The sequence below is a fragment of the Rhinatrema bivittatum genome, chromosome 3 (assembly GCF_901001135.1).
Source record: "Rhinatrema bivittatum chromosome 3, aRhiBiv1.1, whole genome shotgun sequence".
NCBI classification, from domain to species: domain Eukaryota; kingdom Metazoa; phylum Chordata; class Amphibia; order Gymnophiona; family Rhinatrematidae; genus Rhinatrema; species Rhinatrema bivittatum.
The window spans coordinates 109,271,016-109,290,785 of record NC_042617.1 but is presented as its reverse complement, the minus strand read 5'-3'; the positions used below and the strand labels follow the sequence as shown (position 1 = coordinate 109,290,785).

The 19,770-nt window shown below is 41.9% G+C and overlaps 1 long non-coding RNA gene across 1 annotated transcript in view; it reads left to right on the top strand.

Moving 5' to 3' along the window:
- Positions 1-3,633: 3,633 nt before the first annotated feature.
- LOC115086996 overlaps positions 3,634-19,770 on the top strand; it is a 156,058-nt gene continuing 139,921 nt past the window's right edge. The window contains exon 1 of the long non-coding RNA XR_003855387.1: positions 3,634-3,978. This is a non-coding gene — a long non-coding RNA (uncharacterized LOC115086996). The remainder of the gene's footprint in view (positions 3,979-19,770) is intronic.

Sequence of the window (19,770 nt, the reverse complement as noted above, 5' to 3'; positions counted from 1 at the left end):
GCAGACTCCTGTCGTGCGCTGTGGATAATTTTGGATGAAGTCTGAAGAGTCCTTTCATATATGGTCTGTGTCAGATGCCTAAATAAATGGCAGTGCCGTTTGCTTTCACCTGAAACCTGTCTGGTATGAAGCTGACTGAACACCACACTAACGCCAGGGACAGGGTAGGCAGTAAATATTCAGGGTAAAGACACGGTAAATGAGCTGGTTAACAGGGTGATAATTTGGACGCACATTACTGTATCGGAGGGAATAGCTAATCCAATCTTTAACATGTCATATACATGCGGCGGGCAGAAAGGGATACGCGTCCTTTTCGGCAAGCGGTAAGGACGTGTAAAAGCTGATACTGAATCGCGGGTACGCCTTAAGCGTCCAAAACTTGCGTCCAAAGCGGGTTAAAAACCGAGTAACCACGGCTGCACTTTACTGTATCGGCCCGTTTGTGACAGGAAAGGAAAGACTATCTATCTATATCACAGTTGCAAACAGAGATTTGCATCTTTGGTCAACAAGGTGTATGTGGAGAGTCAATGAGGCTTTTGTATCCCTTGTGCTTGAGATACTCAAAGGAACAGGTTCTCTGAAAAGTTATGTGACATGTTACAGAAGGATGGGGACAGGTAATGCCCAGGATAAGCAAAGAATATTACAACTGACATAAAATTGGCTGAGATCAGTATGACCTGTCAATAAGGGGCTGAACTTGTACAACTTAATTTTGTCTGATCTAGAAAAGGCTAAACTTGAATGGCTATCCTTATTACAGTGATGCTATCATATGAAAACAAGAGAGAACCAAAAGCAAAATGTGTTCTTTCATTTTATGTTGTTTTGGATTGTGAATGTTACAAAAAAAACAAAGACATTTTGCTATGTTTTGTTCTTTTGGTTTAGTGTATGCTAAATGGTTTTAGTGCACACTACTTAGCATTTGCTAAAACAATTTAAAAGTGAATTTTAAAAGCCCGAAATGCACATCAATAAGGGGATGCATGAATATATTGGACTATTGCGCACTAAGCAGATTTTAAAAGCTGGCCAAATACATGCATAAATGTGCATTGCACACATCTTAGAAATTTTCAAAAAGGGGCGGGGAATAGACATAATCTAGGCTGGTCATGGGCCTTTTGGGGTGTGAAGCTGAGATATATGCCTAAATACTTATACATTCCCATATGCGTCAAGTATCCCTGCAGTGTAAATTTACTTCTGGTATAGATGCCATGTAAGTTATGAAATAAAGATAAATAGGTAGATCGGACAGGGTTTAAGAATCGAGGAAAACTGGAGGGAGTGAAGGCTATTAAATCAGGGAGGTTTGGAAGACATCTTTCATAACTGGGAGAACTAGGGATGAACTGGTAAAACTGGAAATGGCATCGGCACACATCCTTTTAAAATCCTCCACTTTATGCTGTAGAAGTGTCATTTGTGCACATATGTTCACACCCACTTAAAATTTGGCTCACATGTGCGTGCAGCCAGGCTATTTTATAATATGCAAGCATATATGTGTGAAAGTTATAAAACAGCCGTGTGCCTGGGTAAAGGCCGATGAACATTACTGTCCCGCTGTGTGCTGGAACAGAAAAACAAAACAAAATTAATACAAAAGGAATATTTTCTTGTACACCCCTTGTACACCCCTAAACATAACCACAGTGGTTAAGCTTTGGACTGTGCATGTTACACAGTAGTGGTTAGAGCAGTGAGCTACAAATGAAGAAACCAAGGTTCAAGTCCCACTGTTGCTCCTTGTAACCTTGGGCAAGTCACTTTACCCTCCATTACCTCAGGTACAAATGTAGATTATAAGCCCTCTGGGAATAGAGAAATACCTGCAGTACCTGAATATAATCATAAGAACATAAGAAATTGTCATGCTGGGTCAGACCAAGGGTCCATCAAGCCCAGCATCCTGTTTCTAACAAAGGCCAAACCAGGTCACAAGAACCTGGCAAGTACCCAAACACTAAGAAGATCCTATGCTACTGATGTAATTAACAGCAGTGGCTATTAGCTAAGTAAACTTGATTAATAGCAGTTAATGGACTTCTCCTGCAAGAACTTATCCAAACCTTTTTTGAACCCAGCTACACTAACTGCACTAACCACGTCCTCTGGCAACAAATTCCAGAGCTTAATTGTGCGTTGAGTGAAAAAGAATTTTCTCCGATTAGTCTTAAATGTGCTACTTGCTAATTGCATGGAATGCCCCCTGGTCCTTCTATTATCTGAAAGTGTAAATAACTAATTCACATCTACTCATTCAAGACCTCTCATGATCTTAAAGACCTCTATCATATCCCCCCTCAGACGTCTCCTCTCCAAGTTGAACACCCCCAAGTTCTTCAGCCTTTCCTCATAGGGGAGTTGTTCCATTCCCTTTATCATTTTTGTTGCCCTTCTCTGTACCTTCTCCATTGCAACTATATTTTTTTTGAGATGCGGCGACCAGAATTGTACACAGTATTCTTTTTTTGTCCATTTAATCTTTATTGAATTTTATTGTAATTACAAGACAGGACAACATGTCTCAGATTTTTCAGTAGGGGCATTACATAATCAATCTCCATTTAGGAGGGGAAAAAAAGGAAAACAAATTATCATTTAAACAGAAAAAGTATAATTTTTGCCCTTATCCTGTTTTACTATGCAAAAAGAGGGGAGAACAAAAACTTACTAGAGCAAACAAATCTTAAGTAATTACTTATCATTACATATTAATAGCAGGTTGGACAGCAGAGATAAATAGCAGGTATTATTTCTATGCACTGGCATTTCCAACGGATTACTCCCTGTTATCCCCATGCAAATTCAAGAATAGCTCTAATTGAACTGGATCCATAAAAACATAACGTACATCGTTTATTTTCATTATACATTTGCTAGGAAATCTTATTGTTATCTGAGCACCTAGCTAACAAGTTCTGGGACACAGTGGTAAAAAATCTTTTACGACGCAATTGCGAGGCTCTTACTATATACGGGTAAACAAAGATCTTTTCAACTAAATAGGTTTTATTACAGTTACAGAGAAAAGTCCTTAGTACACTATCTCTCTGCTTGCAACATAAATTTATTAATTAAAGTTCCACTTTTTTCCACTTGTTCTTCCTGTGTTGTTTCGAAAAAACCGGATAGGTCCGTCAATGGAGATATCTCAGGATGTTCTGCTTGAGTATTCACATTCATATTGCCTGGCCTTTGATTATCTTCTGTGAGGAAATACATTTTTAGGAAAGTTGGTAATTCTCCAATAGGCCAAGACAGTTTGTCCAGCAAGTATTTTTTAAATTGTTCCTTGGGAGAAATTAGTTTGCATTTTGGAAAATTCAGTGCTCTTAAGTTGCTTGAATACTTTGGATCTGATATATTTGTGAGTCCATTTCCTGGATTTTATTTGAGTGGGCTAAAACCACCGGATTCACTGCATTAAGCTGAACTTGTGATTCTTTAATCACTGCAGTTAGAGAAACTATCGCATTCTCAAGTAATGTTACCGCATTCCACAGAGCTTCCAAAGTCACCACTGGAGGTTTAATAAGTAATTTATTTGAAGAAATATTTATCAGACCTTTTTCTTGTTGTTCACTGGGTTCCTTGGGGGATTCCGTCTGACTCCTTACTTGAATGGGCAGCATTGGCAAATCCACACCAGCACTGCTCAACCCTCCGATGTTTGCCTCATTCAAGGCAGTTAAAACCTCTCTGCCCTGAAGCTGCTCCATCAGACCTGTGAGAAGACCTCCTTCGAGGGCCATTTCTCCTCCAAACGCTATCCGTCCAGGGGTTAAGGCCGGTCTAAACACTCTGGAATGGGCAGGAGGTGAAGGAGTTGCCGGCGCTCTGGGGCTAAGAGATGTTTCGCCGAGCAGCATCAGAGCCTGCTCCTCCTCTGGCACTGCAGCTGGGTCTCCCGGAGCGTTACCCGCAGCGGCGTAGAACTCCTGGATCTTCATTTGCCGTAAGGTAGGCTTTAGGGGGATCGAGGTTCCCTCTCTCACCTCCCCTTTTCTTTTTGTTTGAGGCATTATCTTCAAAAAGGCAGAAAAACCAAACAAGTCAGGAGCTCTCTCTCACCGCGTCTTTCTCTCAGGGCACCATTTTGTTCTCCTTGTACACAGTATTCAAGGTGTGGTCTCACCATGGAGCGCTACAGAGACATTATGACATTTTCCATTTTTTTAACCATTCCCTTCCTAATAATTCCTAACGTTCTGTTTGCTTTTTTGACTGCTGCAGCACACTGAGATGACAATTTTAAAGTATTATCCACTATGATGCCTAGATCTTTTTCCTGGGTAGTAGCTCCTAATATGGAACCTAACATCGTGTAACTACAGCAAGGGTTATTTTTCCCTATATGCAACACCTTGCACTTGTCCACATTAAATTTCATCTGCCATTTGGATGCCCAATCTTTTGCAAGGGCCTCCTGTAACGATTCACAATCCTCTTATGATTTAACTACTCTGAATAATTTTATATCATCCACAAATTTGATAACCTCACTCGTCGTATTCCTTTCCAGATCATTTATAAATATATTGAAAAACACCAGTCAAAGTACAGATCCATGAGGCACTCCACTGTTTACCCTTTTCCACTGAGAAAATTGACCATTTAATCCTACTCTCTATTTCCTGTCTTTTAACTCTTTGAAGTGCTGTGAAAAGTAAAATATAAAAATCTAAATAAAAAAAATGATGGCTTGGCAATGTAATCTGCAGCCCTTGACTTTCTAAGGAGAAAGGGAGAGGCTGTCTGAATCCAGTTATCTATTTAAAGCAAGAGGACACTGTATAAGATCCTCTGAAGATGAAAGGGATGCTAGAACAGTTGTGTGTTATAGCTTGCCCAAAATCTTTCAAACTGACACTAAAGACCTATCTATTTACTAAAGCTTTTAATCTGGATGCCCATGATTTAACACTTAAAGCAGTGTGTAGGACAGTGCAATATTTAATTGTTGTAATTATTCACAAGCAATTTCCATGTCTATTCTATTTGTTTTATGTTTTCCAAGTTATTGAAAAATTACACAACTCCAGGGAGGGGGACACAAATACTCATCTACTCCATGGTAGTTCACCCGACACAGCTGTGTTTCGGACGATGCCGTCCTGCTTCAGGGGGTGTCCTTCAAAGTTTACTTTTGAGAGCGTCGTAGGGAAGCCTTTTGTACATTCATGGGGGCTGCCGTGGATTATAAGAAAGAAGCAATACCAATGAATGTACAAAAGGCTTCCCTACGACACTCTCAAAAGTAAACTTTGAAGGACACCCCCTGAAGCAGGACGGCATCGTCCGAAACACAGCTGTGTCGGGTGAACTACCATGGAGTAGATGAGTATTTGTGTCCCCCTCCCTGGAGTTGTGTAATTTTACTATAATAGAAAAAACCTTAACAAAAATGGACAATTGATAAAAATCTAAATTAAAGCAAGGTGACCCTATACAACAATAGAGTCTGTTGCACAATACAGACCCTTAAAGTAAGGGGCCTACATATATTTGGTTTCGCACATTTGCGAGGTGTTTAAAATATACTGGTGGTACTATTTGATTCCTGATATTGTTGTTAGACAATTCAGTACACTGGAATACAGTGATTTTGGGTGAATTGGTTCCAAGTTATTGATACATGTGCTGCCCACGGCAGACCTGCGATGCGGCCCTCTTACCTTCTCATGCGGACTCCAGCTCCTGGTTCCTCTGACCTTGGGTCGCCTCTGGTACCTCCGGCTCTGCTATGGTCTCCAGTGTTGCCAGAGATGTCCTTGCTCATCGGGCCTCTCCGCATGGTCCGCAGAGAGACGCCAACATCTGCGCTGCACCCCTCCCTAGGCGCACGCACGTGCATCCCTAGTTCTTTTAAAGGGCCCGCGGTGGGAACCTGGCCGCGGCCCCAGATGCTGATGTCAGACTCTTAAGCGTATAAAAGCTCAGGCCTCGCTCCATAGCATTGCCTTTGTAACATGTCTCCTCGTACTCTTCGTACTCGTTGCTGATAGAGAATCCTCTCTACTTCGTGTTCCTGATTCCTGTGGTTCTCGGTTCCTGTCTTCCTCGTTCCTGTCTCATCTATGTGTTGGACTGACTCTTTGGATTTCAACTCTGCTTTGACTACTCTTCAGCTCATCTCCAGCCCCGGACCTCTGCTTTGCCTGACTACTCTTTAGTCTATCTCCAACCCCGGACCTCAGCTACACTTGACTATGCTTGCCTTCTCCATGCCCTGACCATTGCCTTGATTAACGATGCCTGCCTTCTCCGTGCTCTGACCATTGCCTTGATTAACTACACCTGCCTTCTCTTTGCCCTAACCACTGCTTTGATCAACTACGCTATAGACCTTTCTGTGTCCAGAGTTCTACGCTGCTTTCCATGACTTCCACTTGCCGCCAGCTCTGATCCTAGCCTGTCAGTGATGCCTCCTCTTGCCTATCCTCTGGACATGGACTTACAAGGCTTAAGCCTTCCTTTGCTTGAGTGCTTCCAGTTACTTGTTGTTCCTTTGGCGCCTGAGTTCCTGTACCAAATCCAGTCCAGGGTATGACTTTTTGCCATCTACTGGCTACTGTCTCTGGGCCGAACCACTTCTCGTTACTAACCTAACCTCGAGGCCTACCTAAGTCCTGCTGGCCCCGGCACCCAAAGGCTCAACCTGAAGGGAACGAGGGCTGGTATAGGTGAAGCTCCAGCAGCGTCTAGCTTCAGCCCACTCCACCTGCTGACGGTGGGGACCAGTAGGTCCTTACCTACGGGTTGCATCAACCCCACCTCGACCCAAGGGTCCACCTCCGACGCATCAGTTATATGTTTTCCTTTTTAAACTATGTATATTTAAATAATGTAATCTGCTTCCAACATGATATGTATGAATGAGGAATAGAAAGCTTTTTAAATAAATAAATAAATAGATAAATAAATAAATAGATGACGAAGCAATAGCTCATAGTGTTTAGAAGGGTTAAGAATGAAATATCAACTTCAACTTAAGAGATTCTGACATGTGAGATGTGCAAATAATTTGGTTTGAACCAATTGTATACATTTAGGCAAATCTGTTCCACTAAAAAGCCAAAACATCAGTTTCTAACTTTCAGGGTACCCAATCTTATTTAGATATTTCTGACTATCATTTTCTTTCCAATCTCTCTCATGTTTTTGTTTATATCCAACAAGTTTAAACATTTTGAAACAAAATATGTCTATGACTAGTTGTACAAATTTCATTTACATGCTTGTGTGATACATTTTTGACAAACTCGTAAATGTCATATCTGAAGTCAGATTTACTAACTCCTTTCTACATTAACCATGTCTAGGTTGTGACTTTGAAATTAGGACATTTTCCAAACTAAATGTTTTCATCATGTCCATAGTGTAGGTGTGCAAAAGACATGTAGATAATCCTGGATATGAATTCTGCCTTCATAATAGTTTGACGTAAATTCATGATTTCCTGGCTTGCAAGAATCAGTTCCATCTGTTACGGTGCATTGTGCCCACTTTGCAAGAGGAGAATGCATTTTCATCAGTGCAAAGTAGTCAAGAAGGTGAGGGTTTTGGAAACAGTATTTTTACAACATGCCATCTCTTTTGCAAGAACTGACATATGTGTGTCAAGTGTATTTCCTTTCTCAGGTATGGATAAGGTAAAATCATTTTCCTTAACAATGAATCAACTAAATAGTATGACAGAACAGATGTGAGCAGGTTGGCATATTCTTGGTCTTCAGCGGGACTACAATTATTATAATTTTTCTTGTGGCTGGAATATGTTTAAATATAAGTATATTGCTACTTACAAGAATGTGCAATAGATACCTACATTGTAATCTTTGCTTTTCTCAGCTCTTATCTACAAACTCTCCTGAAACTCTACTTGGAAGAAATTTTACAAGACATTTTGAATGTATTTACTTAAAATGCATTTAAACATTTGTATATTCTGCATACACAATACAAATCATTCTATTGTTTATCATTTACCTTTCCATCAGTGTTAAATCAGAAGTAATGAGTTATCATTTTGGTGTGAAAAATAAGGTCCTGTTTTGGTAATAACATGTATATGGAGAGTAGTCCAATGAATTCAATAGTATCTGATGTTAGCTTTATATACTTCTATTTTTATTCTAATCAAATAGGGAAGGGGTTGCACAGATTTTTATAATCAAGCAAATATTCAGTTCAATAACCAATATAACAAGTATTTCTAATTATGATCACTCCAACAAAATTGAGCATTTCTAGATAATGAAAATAAAATGCAACAAGCTGTTTTCTATGCTACTCTTACTAGTCTGACATTGCTAACAGTTTGGAGGAGGAAAATATGCTTTAGCCTACAACAGAAAATGCTTAAAGGAAAAACAATAAAAATGTGAAGCAATTTGTCCAAACTGTCATTTTGTTACTTGTTTCCTGTGAGTGTGTCTGTGGTTCATTTGCTGTAGAACTTTGGCTTCAGGGCTAATATTCAGTGCAGCACACAGAGTCAGGAACAATACTGCAAAACAGTTTTGTGACCAGTAAATACTTGGCAACCATGTTCATGGATTTCTAGGAATAACCATCAAGTATATTTTTGACAAAACTAGGGGTCACCATTATGAAACTCCAAGGGGATGACTCAGGACCAATATTAGGAAATATTTCTCCATCAAGTGGATGCCTGGAATTGCGCTCCCTGAAGAGGCGATGAAGATAAGAACAGTAAATGAATTCAAAAGGGCACGGGACAAACACTGCAGATCCCTAAAAGCTTGAAAATGGAAATGAAAAAGGAGGAGGTATAACATTTCTGCATGGGGGAAGCCTACACAGGATGACAGTTACTATCCTTAACAGATCGCATGGGGGGGAAATCTACATGGAGCAGCAGATACTACTCTTAACAGATCGCATGCGGGTAACTTGCATTGAAGCGGCAGTTACTACCCTTAACAGATCGCATGTGGGAAATCTACATGGAGCAGCAGATACTACTCTTAACAGATCGCATGCGGGTAACTTGCATGAAGCGGCAGTTACTACCCTTACAGATCGCATGGGGAAATCTACATGGAGCAGCAGATACTACTCTTAACAGATCGCATGCGGGTAACTTGCATGAAGCGGCAGTTACTACCCTTAACAAGATCGCATGGGGGAAATCTACATGGAGCAGCAGATACTACTCTTAACAGATCGCATGCGGGTAACTTGCATGAAGCGGCAGTTACTACCCTTACAGATCGCATGGGGGAAATCTACATGGAGCAGCAGATACTACTCTTAACAGATCACATGCGGGTAACTTGCATGAAGCGGCAGTTACTACCCTTAACCGATCTCATGGAGGTAGCCCACACAGAGTGGCAGTTACTACCATAAGCAAATTGCTGGGCAGACTGGATGGATGGTCATTATCTGCCGCCATTATTATGTACTATTAATTTGAATACAATGGTAGCCAGATTTTTGGATTAGTAACCTTTATTTACTCAGAATTATTGAGTCAGTCAAGTAGAAAACAACTACGTCATACAAAGGATAAGTTTCATACGCATTTCTGCAGATAAAAAAGTATGGCCGAATTTATTTTTTTTAAATTGCCCTCTGGATATATGAGTAAACTTATGTGTGCATATTCTGTTCACACATAAATTTCCCCAGCCTAAGCAGAGGCCATTCTCGGGGTTGAAACGAGGTTTGCTCTTACTAGCATACTTTTGGATTTTAAAAATATGCACACATATTTTTAATGGGAAATTTATGCAATGTTTTAGCAGGTATAATTTGTGTGGGTAGACTTTGTGGGATCATTTTCAAAGTGGGACGTATGCACATAATTTCACTTTGAAATGAGTTTGTACATGAATTTATTTGCTGGCTAACTTATGCATGATGTTACAAACATTACAACCAAACTATCCTAAAATGTTTTTAATAATGGTGCAATAAACCACTTGGCATTGTCCTGCAGCAGCAACACTCACAGCTAGTCCTAAAGTGACTGTTGTATTTCACAGTTTTGTTATTTTTAACCATTTGGCCTTGATGTTGAAAAATTCAAAAGTGTGCAAAAATCATGCAAAGGGATACTCAAGACCAAGAAATATAAAAATGTGCATATTGGGACCTATCTATTAAAACTCATGCTAAAAAAACTTTACTGTGCAACTCAGTAAAAGTTTACATGCATTTTTAAAAAAAGTTTTACATACTATTCAAAAACATTTAGAGAGGGATGATAAAACATTGCCCTCAATAGCGGGCCTTGGTACTAACATGGACATTAACTCAAAATAGATAAATATCAACATTAGCTGTGGCCCAAATTCCCTGGACAGTAAGCATAATAGTGAATTGCCCTCCCCCCCAAACTGGCAAATAGAAAGTAGCCTTCTCCCTAATTCAACTTCCCAAGCATCATCCCACTATCTGGTATAACAGGAATCTCCCCCCCCCCCCCCCCCCCATCTCCCCACCAGGAACATCTTCACTCCAGCAGTGCACAGTAGGAGCTCTTCTCTACAAGAAACATTCCCCATCCTTGAGAAACATATATAGAAACATAGAAACATAGAAATGACTGCAGAAGAAGACCAATCGGCCCATCCAGTCTGCCCAGCAAGCTTCACACTTCTTTTTTCTCATACTTATCTGTTTCTCTTGGCTCTTAGTAACCTTTGGTTCTATTTCCCATTCACCCCCACCATTAATGTAGCGAGCAGTGATGGAGCTGCATCCAATTGAAATATCAAGCTTGATTAGTTAGGGGTAGTAACTGCCCCGCAATAAGCAAGCTACACCCATACTTATTTGTTTACCCAGACTATGTTATTCAGCCCTTATTGGTTATTTTTCTTCTCCCCTGCCGTGATGTGAGCAGAGAGCTATGCTGGATAAGCATGAACTATTAGTTTTACTTCTCCCTTGCCGTTGAAGCAGAGAGCTATGCTGATATGCATTGAAGGTGAACTATGCATTGAAAGCCACATTAACTATCAACAAATATTGAATAAGCCTAATAATTGGTAATACCTATAGCCTTTGAACTCTCCGTTAATTTCACATACTCTTACCCACCCCTGGGGTTTGTTGTTTTTTTGTTTTGTTTTTTGTTTTTTAATTTGGAGATGGCAGCCCTCCATCCTTCCGCTCCGTGAAGGTGGAACACCACCACCACTGGCCACTGGCATCCTGCTCCGTGAATGCCTCTGTGGCTACTGCCGCTCCGTGCAGTGTTTTGCTGCCTCCTCTTTATACACGTCCTCTAGACCTGATGGACCTTATCTGTTACTCTTGGCTCTTAGTACCTTTTGATTCTATTTTCCCTTCTACCCCCCCACCATTAATGTAGAGAGCAGTGTTGGAACTGCTTCTAAGTGAAATATCTAGCTTAATTAGTTAGGGGTAGTAACCGCCGCATGTCCGTGGAACATAGCAAGAACACCTCCCAAACAGGTGTCCCCATAGCACATGGTAGGAAACCTCCCCTATCCACCTCTCTCTGGTCTATCAGGAACCTCCACTCATGAGAGGCCCTTCCTCACTCAGATACATCCTTCCCTTTTTCCCCTTCTCCACTGCTACATAGAAAAATAAACCCCACCTATACCTCCATAAACAGGTTTTACCAGTCTGGTTGGGTACTATCTTCATGAGTAGCCCTCTCTTGCCCACACTACAGTCTAGTTGAATGATACCCAGGAGGTGTCCAGCTATATGGGTGGGAGATTTCTCAAAGGGGTGATAGTTCTGGGTGTGAATCCACCTAGAAGAGGGGGTTTCTACTGTGCACCATGGGGGGGGGATGCATTTTGGGAGTTTTCCTTAATATACACATTATTGCATAGTCCTCATCATATTGGAGAGTAAGGATGGACAAAGCCTGTGGCACACAGCTGGAAATTCACATTACTTAAATCCCTGTCCCTACTCTTACTCTTACCCAAAGTTTGGGGTGGGTTACAATAATACATGCGTAGAAGCAAGTATACACATACCACCCTCAATTAAAATGAACTAGAAAATATGACTTAAAACAAGGATTGCATAATGATATGGAAACCCACCTTCCAAGGGGAGTTTGGAGGTTAAAGAGCATGCTACAATTTAAGTGAACTGCAACAAAGAACAATGAGGACAATGCAGCTATGTAGCAGTAGCTAACTGCCCAGAAAATCCAGAATGAGATTGAAAAGGCTGCCAGACCCCTTACTATGAAGGAGCTTAAATGAATAGATGAGTCAGAGAGTCAGGAGGGGATTTGAATGTCACAGCCCCTGGTCTACTGTTGATATCTTGCAGTGAAATATCACTTTAAATCAAATGATAGCAAAATGCTATATTACAGAACTATGATGAGAAAAGTCCTACTTTTGAGAATTCTGAATGAGAGATGGATTTATGAGAGAAATGTACTGAAAAACAGTCCTAGAAGGCAAACAGATTCTCACCCTGACTAAGAAGTGGAAGTCCAATGCCTTGGCTATGCAGTTCTCAGACAACAGTAAAAAGAGGATGGCAGGATGGAAAGGATGTACACATATTCTCTTTCCATGGTCCTGCCTGGGTCTTAGCCTTTTGTCTGAGAGAAGGTGACCCATCCAAGCTGGGTAACAGTGAATGACTGGCCATGAGCTTAGTGGAGCTAAATCACTGAAAGCTGAGACTGTGGAGGGCCTGCATCACTGAATGTTAAACAAGCCATAAGCCTAGTAGAGCTGTAATCCCAAGCCAGAGAAAACCCTCCTACCAAAGAAGAAGGACCAAAGAACAGCGGCAGATCTAGATGTGGAGCAGTCCCCCTAGCAGAAAGGGGACCACAGCGGCAGATTGGGAGGTGAACCTGGGTCCTACTTGAGCACATGGACCCCAGTGAAGATCGAGTGGTCCCCCAAGAGGGTATGAAACCCAAGTGGCAAATTGAGCATCCCTCAGGACGGTGTGGACCACATGGCAGATCAAGTGGTCCCCCCGGAGGAAGGGGATCTCAGCGCCAGGTTCCAGCGGTGCAGTCTCTTTCCCAGGAATGTGTGGACCCCAGCAGCATTCCAGGAGGCAGAGTCTCCCATAATGGGCATAGATCCCAGCAACAGACTAGGAGGTAGAATCAAGTCTCAGGTGTGCAGTGACTTCCAGCGTTGGCATGGACCTTTCAGTGGATTGGAAGCAGCACTGAGGAGATGCAAGTGGTTTAGGTACAAGTACCTCCAGGCGAACACACCCACTAGCCCAGTTGCATCTTTTCACATGGGAGAGATTTGGGCTAAAAGGGGGAGGATTATAATACTTGATTATGTGGGAACGCAAGCGGTCCCTTCTATATGGTGGTATACTGTGGAGGCCAACAACCCTAAATTACAAAATATTTAATTTTTCTTGCGATCTTGTAAAAATATACTATAGTTGTGTGGACTGAGACTATTAACCATGAATAGATAAGTGGGCTGTTTTACATCCTATTAGTCATATGTATAGTCATGTAGAAATGTATATAATTATATAGTCTAATGAACCTGTATATATTTGTACATACTGCCAGTCTTGTTCACAATCCCATATGTTTTCCTGGGGGTGAAAGGAGGAAATCCCACCCATTAAAACCTTTTCCCCAGGTGGAGGCACCAGGCACCAAGAAGCAAGACCAATGGAGTCTGCTCGTGAAGGGGCTCCCACCCGGTCAGTTCCCAGACCCAGGGAATACCCTGTAAGGTAAGTCAAGGGGGCATTACATAAATGTTTGGAGGCACCACTGGGATCAATTTGATTTAATTTTGATTATTTTTACTGTGAATAGGACTGGCAGACTGGGGAAAAATGGATGCCATGGTTGAATTGTTGTTGAAAAATTGGTGTAGAGATGAAGGCGTTAACTTGTCATGGGCTATATTGGTGAATTGTGTCCCTGAGGACTGCTTTTGAGCAGGCCCTAGCAGATTTCCAAGTTGTTGGGGGCAAGTAAAGTTTAGGGGGAGATTTTACAAGGATGCACAGGGGAATGTGAAAGTTTTCGTACTTGCTCTATGCATTTAGATCCTAACAATCATCCCTTACAGTTTGCTGGGAGAAGAGGTATCTGTTCCCTTAGTCACTATGGGAGGGTGAGTATTCTATCCCAACCCCCTGGTAGTTGGCAAAAAAATGTTATAGGCCTTATTAGGAAGTAAAGGAAACCTCTGCAGGATTTAGCAAGGATCTGCCCGAGGTGGGACGGCCAGCCTGTTCTAATATACTGATTGGTATTCTGGGGAAGGAGGTTAGAGAAGTGCCTGTAGCCCCATTATGATACCAACCCATATAAAAGGTGGAGTTGAGCCCACCCCACCAGGAGAGGAGGAATGTGTCCCACTGGATGGTCCTGGCCCTTTAGATGCTCCATGAATGGGCAATTCACTGAGTTGGAGAAAAGAAGTGAATGGTAGAGAGTTTGCATGCCCCTGCCCTTCATGCAGTAATGTCTCTGACACCTTCCAAGCCTGATGCTACTGCCCAGGATTGCTTGGAAAATTTAGAAGGCATGTATGGTGGTACAGAAGACAAAGAAGATTGCTTATTCACTTCGAAACTACATGCAGAGGCCTGGGGAAATGCTCTCTCAATATGCATCCCGTCTAGATTAGAAAATTGGAAATGCCATGCAGACTTGAAATAGATGTTTTTTAATTTCATTGTACATTTAATTTTTCTCCACTAAGGAATTGCAAAGTCAAGATCACACTCGGTAGCACAGAGAGGAGGGTAAAAGAAACACAGTGAAAAAAAGATGCAAAATTATTTTTTCATGAAAGTAGCTGTTAGTCTAATTTGATAACTGGTATGCATGTTGCAGTCAGACAGGTTGGCGTTTATAACTGGAAAATGGGCAGAAATAGTAAATGGAGAACTTATATGATAAATGTCATGATGCTACAAATATGATGAGGCCAGAGCCACACATTAAAGAATACAGAAACAGATGTCAGCAACAAAGGATTACATGATCTGCTCCCTCTGCTCCGGCATACTGTGCCATCACTGTGCTCACTTCCTCCCTCTGCCACTCCCTTTGCACAGTAGTGGTGAAGCTATTGGACTATCATTCTGCTCAGTTGGTCTCTAGCACTTTAGAAATATCCATGACTCACCATAGAGTATTAAGGGCTCAAAGCATTTATTGACTCAGTACAATATCTTTCTATGCCTCTCACAAATCTTCAGTTGTCAATACATGTTTCAAAACTTGTAGATATTGAATTCACTATGGAATAGAGCATGCTGACAGACAAAACAAAGTCAGGAAAAAAAATGAAATTCTGTTGGAACTTCAGGTGACTTAAGAGAAAATTAAACCCCTGAAGATATAAAAGGAATCCTGTTTTATTCCCCTTTTTTATTATTTTCTAGCAAGCGAGAGCACATGGGAGCAAACTTATAAAAGCAGACAAAACTCTGCAGTGCAGTTTAAAGACCTCAAGTCCTGATGCTAAATGACAAGACTGAAAACTTTTGCACAGTAAAGGAAAGCTGAGCCTTGTCTTTATGAAGTTAGAAACTGCTTAACCTTCTAAATGGAAAAATATCCTTACTTTTCTCATGAAAGTGGTTTGACAAGAGAAATAATCATCATGCATATGCATTCTAACCTTCATTTGCTGCACTAAATTCTGATGGATCCCCTACCTGTTTTCATATCAGGCACAACAATCTTTTTTATATATAAAACTAGCAACTGTACCTGTTCTACGCCCGGGCGGCGAGCCTTTTATTGGCACATATGCTCTTGTATGGAAGCGTTAGCTGAAAAGGAAAAACTAAATTGTTTTCATTCACCCAGGGCAAGGGACGTGGAGGCACATTTGCTAAAGCCAGGGCTGGCAAAGTTTATTTACCAAGCTGTCTCTCGCACTCCCCCACACCCCCTCTCCTCTCTCACACACACATTCTCTCTCACCGGCATCACCCCCCCCCCCCATGCTCTCTCACACCCTCCTGCTCTCTCTCACCCTCCCCCACCCCCCTCTTACCAACCATTCTCTCTGTCCCCCCCTCTCTCACACACACATTCTCTCTCACTGGCATCCCCCCCCCCACCCCATGCTCTCTCTCACACCTTCCTGCTCTCTCTCACCCTCCCCTCCCCGACACACATTCTCTCTCACCGGCATGCACGGGACCCTCACAGTTCGCGGCGAAGATGAAGGCCCAGCGTGCCGTTTGTGGCAAAGATGAAGGCCCAGCGCAGTGTTTGCGGCACACAGGGGCCTTCCATTTTCGCCTTGAGCAGAAAATAGCAGCGGAGACCCCGGCATGCTGCGAATGGAGTGCGTCCTGCGGCACACGCTCCATTCGCAGAGAAGATGAAGGCCCGGGCGTGCCAATCGCGACACACAGGGGCCTTCCCTTTTTGCCGCAAACGGAACTGGGCCTTCATCTTCGCTGCGAAAGGAGCGTGTGCCACGGGATGTGCTCCGTTCGCGGCATGCCAGGGTTTCCTCTGCTATTTTCTGCCTGTCCCGCGATGGCCGCTGTCCTTCTGGTTTTGAATAGTCTTCTGGCGAGGGAGAAAATCGGCGAGGTGAGGGAGGAAATCTGCGGGAAGAAGGAATTCTGTGCAAAATCTGCATTCCGCAGTAGCGCTGAATTCCCCCAGGAGTACCTCTTGTAGCTGGTGTTGTGACATGGCCGCTGTACGGCGTGTTTGAGCCCCCAAGGCGGCCAGGGAGCCACCTGCGCCATCTATCGGTGGGCTGGGGAACATGTGCGAGCACTGACGGACACACTACTAAGCCCGATATATTATAGTGCCATCTATTTACGGGCTGGGAACATGCACAAGCACTGATGGACACACTACTAATTTTGATATATTATGGATGCTTCCAGTGGATAGACTGCACCCCTATTTGTGTTACTGTGGCTGGCTAAATGCTAAAGTTAACAAGGAGGTTGCCCAGATTAATAGCTATAGTTTATTTCATCTCTGTCATGAGCAGATTAAATTTCATTATATATATATAACACAGGAGAATGTCCAAACAGGAACTAAATTATGATAGATATTTAGAGAGGGCTTGCTTTACCCATTCTTAGACTGAAATGGAGGCAAAGGTGAATAACTTTTTTTTTTTTTTTTAATTTAAAAAATGTATATTCTGCCAAGTGCAACAGAACATAAAACCATCAAAATATAGATAAAGCCAATAGTGATATACATCAAATAGACCATTGGACAAACCAGGTAGTAAGCAAACTTGAACACTGCACTATAAAATGCAAGATACAATAATAATTGGGGCAGGTCTAATACCCAGCTCAGACATCCTCCATGTTGCATACCCATAACATACAAACAAGTCCTAGATCATGTCATTGGATAATAATGGCCACAGCTTTTTATTAGACACTTGACAAGGAAAACTAATTTGGGTGCACATACCTGACTACACCTTCTTGACCATTGGTACACAGGAGGGCAAACGCTTGGCTCTAAGGCACACACTCTTTTCCGCTCTAACAAACCCATCATACTCTGACAGCTACACACAGGTTATGTCCAAAGCTGCCTTGAAAGGTCCACCATCGGGCATGAGCTATGAATGAGACCTGACTATCCACAGTGATCATTGTCACTGGATGGTATCTGTGAGCAGAGAACATGTGAGGTTATGTGCTGGAATACAACTCTAGTACTGGGCAAGCACAGGGCAGCCATCACCAATTCTAATACAAGTTCTATATACTGCAGAGTATCAGCGGCCCGGGTCATGCCAGCATTAGCACGATGCCAAAATGCCCACTCTGGAGACTGGTGGCCTTGAGGGTCAGCTTGAAATCTGTTTAGCGGTTTTGTGTCCTGATGTATAAGAATTAATCTACTTCCTGGTGGACAAATGGTCATGTAAGCAAGTACAGTCTGTGGGCACATCATTAAATTGGACTCTGCTAAAAGGATGATGATCTGACCCTGAGCAGACTGATCAATCGAAGATTGCCGAATGTGCACCACGATCCTGCCATTGCGTATTGTGACAGAGGACAGTAACCCTGGGGTCGATGCACTAATGTGCATTCAGCAGAGTGTACAGTTTTACCCTCAGTCGTGTGCACATTTTTTGTATGCAAATGGTACTCCTGATGCAGGTAGGAGTTTTCCGCTCAAAAAGTGTGCATGTAATACTGTGCATCCTGCTTAGCGTTGCATGGAAATCCCAGGCAAATTAAGTCATTAGCTCTTACTCTTCAATATACAGTTGCACCCTAGCTTAACTTAGGTTTTCTTAGCACTGGGAATTTTACTCCTGTCAGAGGTAGAATAACGTTTCCAGTGCTTGTGTCTGTCTATGGAGCTGAAGCAGAAATTCTGACACCAGGACCTGTAATAGGGATTTGTGCGCAGAAAACATGCTTTGTGTGCACAAAAAATGCATTCTGCACTGACATGCATTCTGCACTGACAAATCATGTTTTTTGTGCATACAAATCTTTTATGTGAACAAAAGATAAGTTTTGTGCACATAAATCACTTATGAGAAACCCCTCCGCTTCAGCGAGTTTAAAAGTGCATTCAGCCTGTGCTGAGCACACATTTAAAATTGGACTTGTTTACATATTTTCCAGTTAGCGCACTTGTTTAACTCCCAACACATTAGCACAGGGGGTGCTCAAACTGGTCCTTGGAGACCTCTAGCCACTCAGGAATTCGGGATATCTCTAATGAATATGCATGACATTTATTTGCTTGTCCTACCTCCTTGTGTAATGCATATTCATTAGGGATGTTTATGGAAACCCAAATAGCTGGTGAGGGAGGGTACTGGTCTGAGCACCCCTGCATTAGCATACTATTAGCTTACTGTATCTGGAGTTTAAAAAGTTGTAACCTGTGCATTAAGTTTCAGTGCACAGTTTTAACCCATATGCTGTTGCATCAGCCCCTCTGCTAGTACAAATGCCTTGCAGGATGCTGCCTTGAATTCGCTCAAAGGGCTCTTAATATTGCCAGGGGAACATTGCACAAAGCAAAGTGGCCTTGAATTCCAAAGAAGCCACACTTGATCATATGTAAATGGTCTATTGACAGGACTGTCTCCTGGGCCCAACCTCTCATGATCTGTCTCACTATGAAAGTGTGCACAAACTCTGACCCATATTATCTGGCACCGCAGGGGCCACATCTGCTAATTACCCAGCCGTGCATTTCACTGGGGCATGACAAACCACAGCTGAGGGATCCAACCAACAGAGCATGCTGTGGCAATGGCAACTAGCTATGTAAGAGGCAACTGCAAAGCATTAACAGGGTAATTTTCAAAGGAAAATGTAAATATAACATACTATCATAGCAATTTTCAAAATCCCATTTACCCGCATTAAGTGCATTTAATCTGGATAAAATCTATGGGACAATTCAATAGCATATTTTGTAGCAATTTTCAAAAACCCATTTATGTGGGTAGATGAGCTTTTGAAAATTATTGTTAGTATGTCACAATTATATTTACATTTTTCTTTTAAAATTATCCTATAAACCTCCCTCAATTACTATTATCTCATATATATATATATATATATATATATATATATATATAAATTATATACTGCATAACCAGTAAAATTTACAATAGAAATGGTTTACAGATTTAACATATCCAATAAAATCCAACATAAACCCAATTACCTACAATTCAGCATTACATATACAAACTACCAACTGCCACCGTCACCTCCCAAGACCCCACCATGCCACAAACCATAATCCCAATTCTCCACAGCATCAGAAGC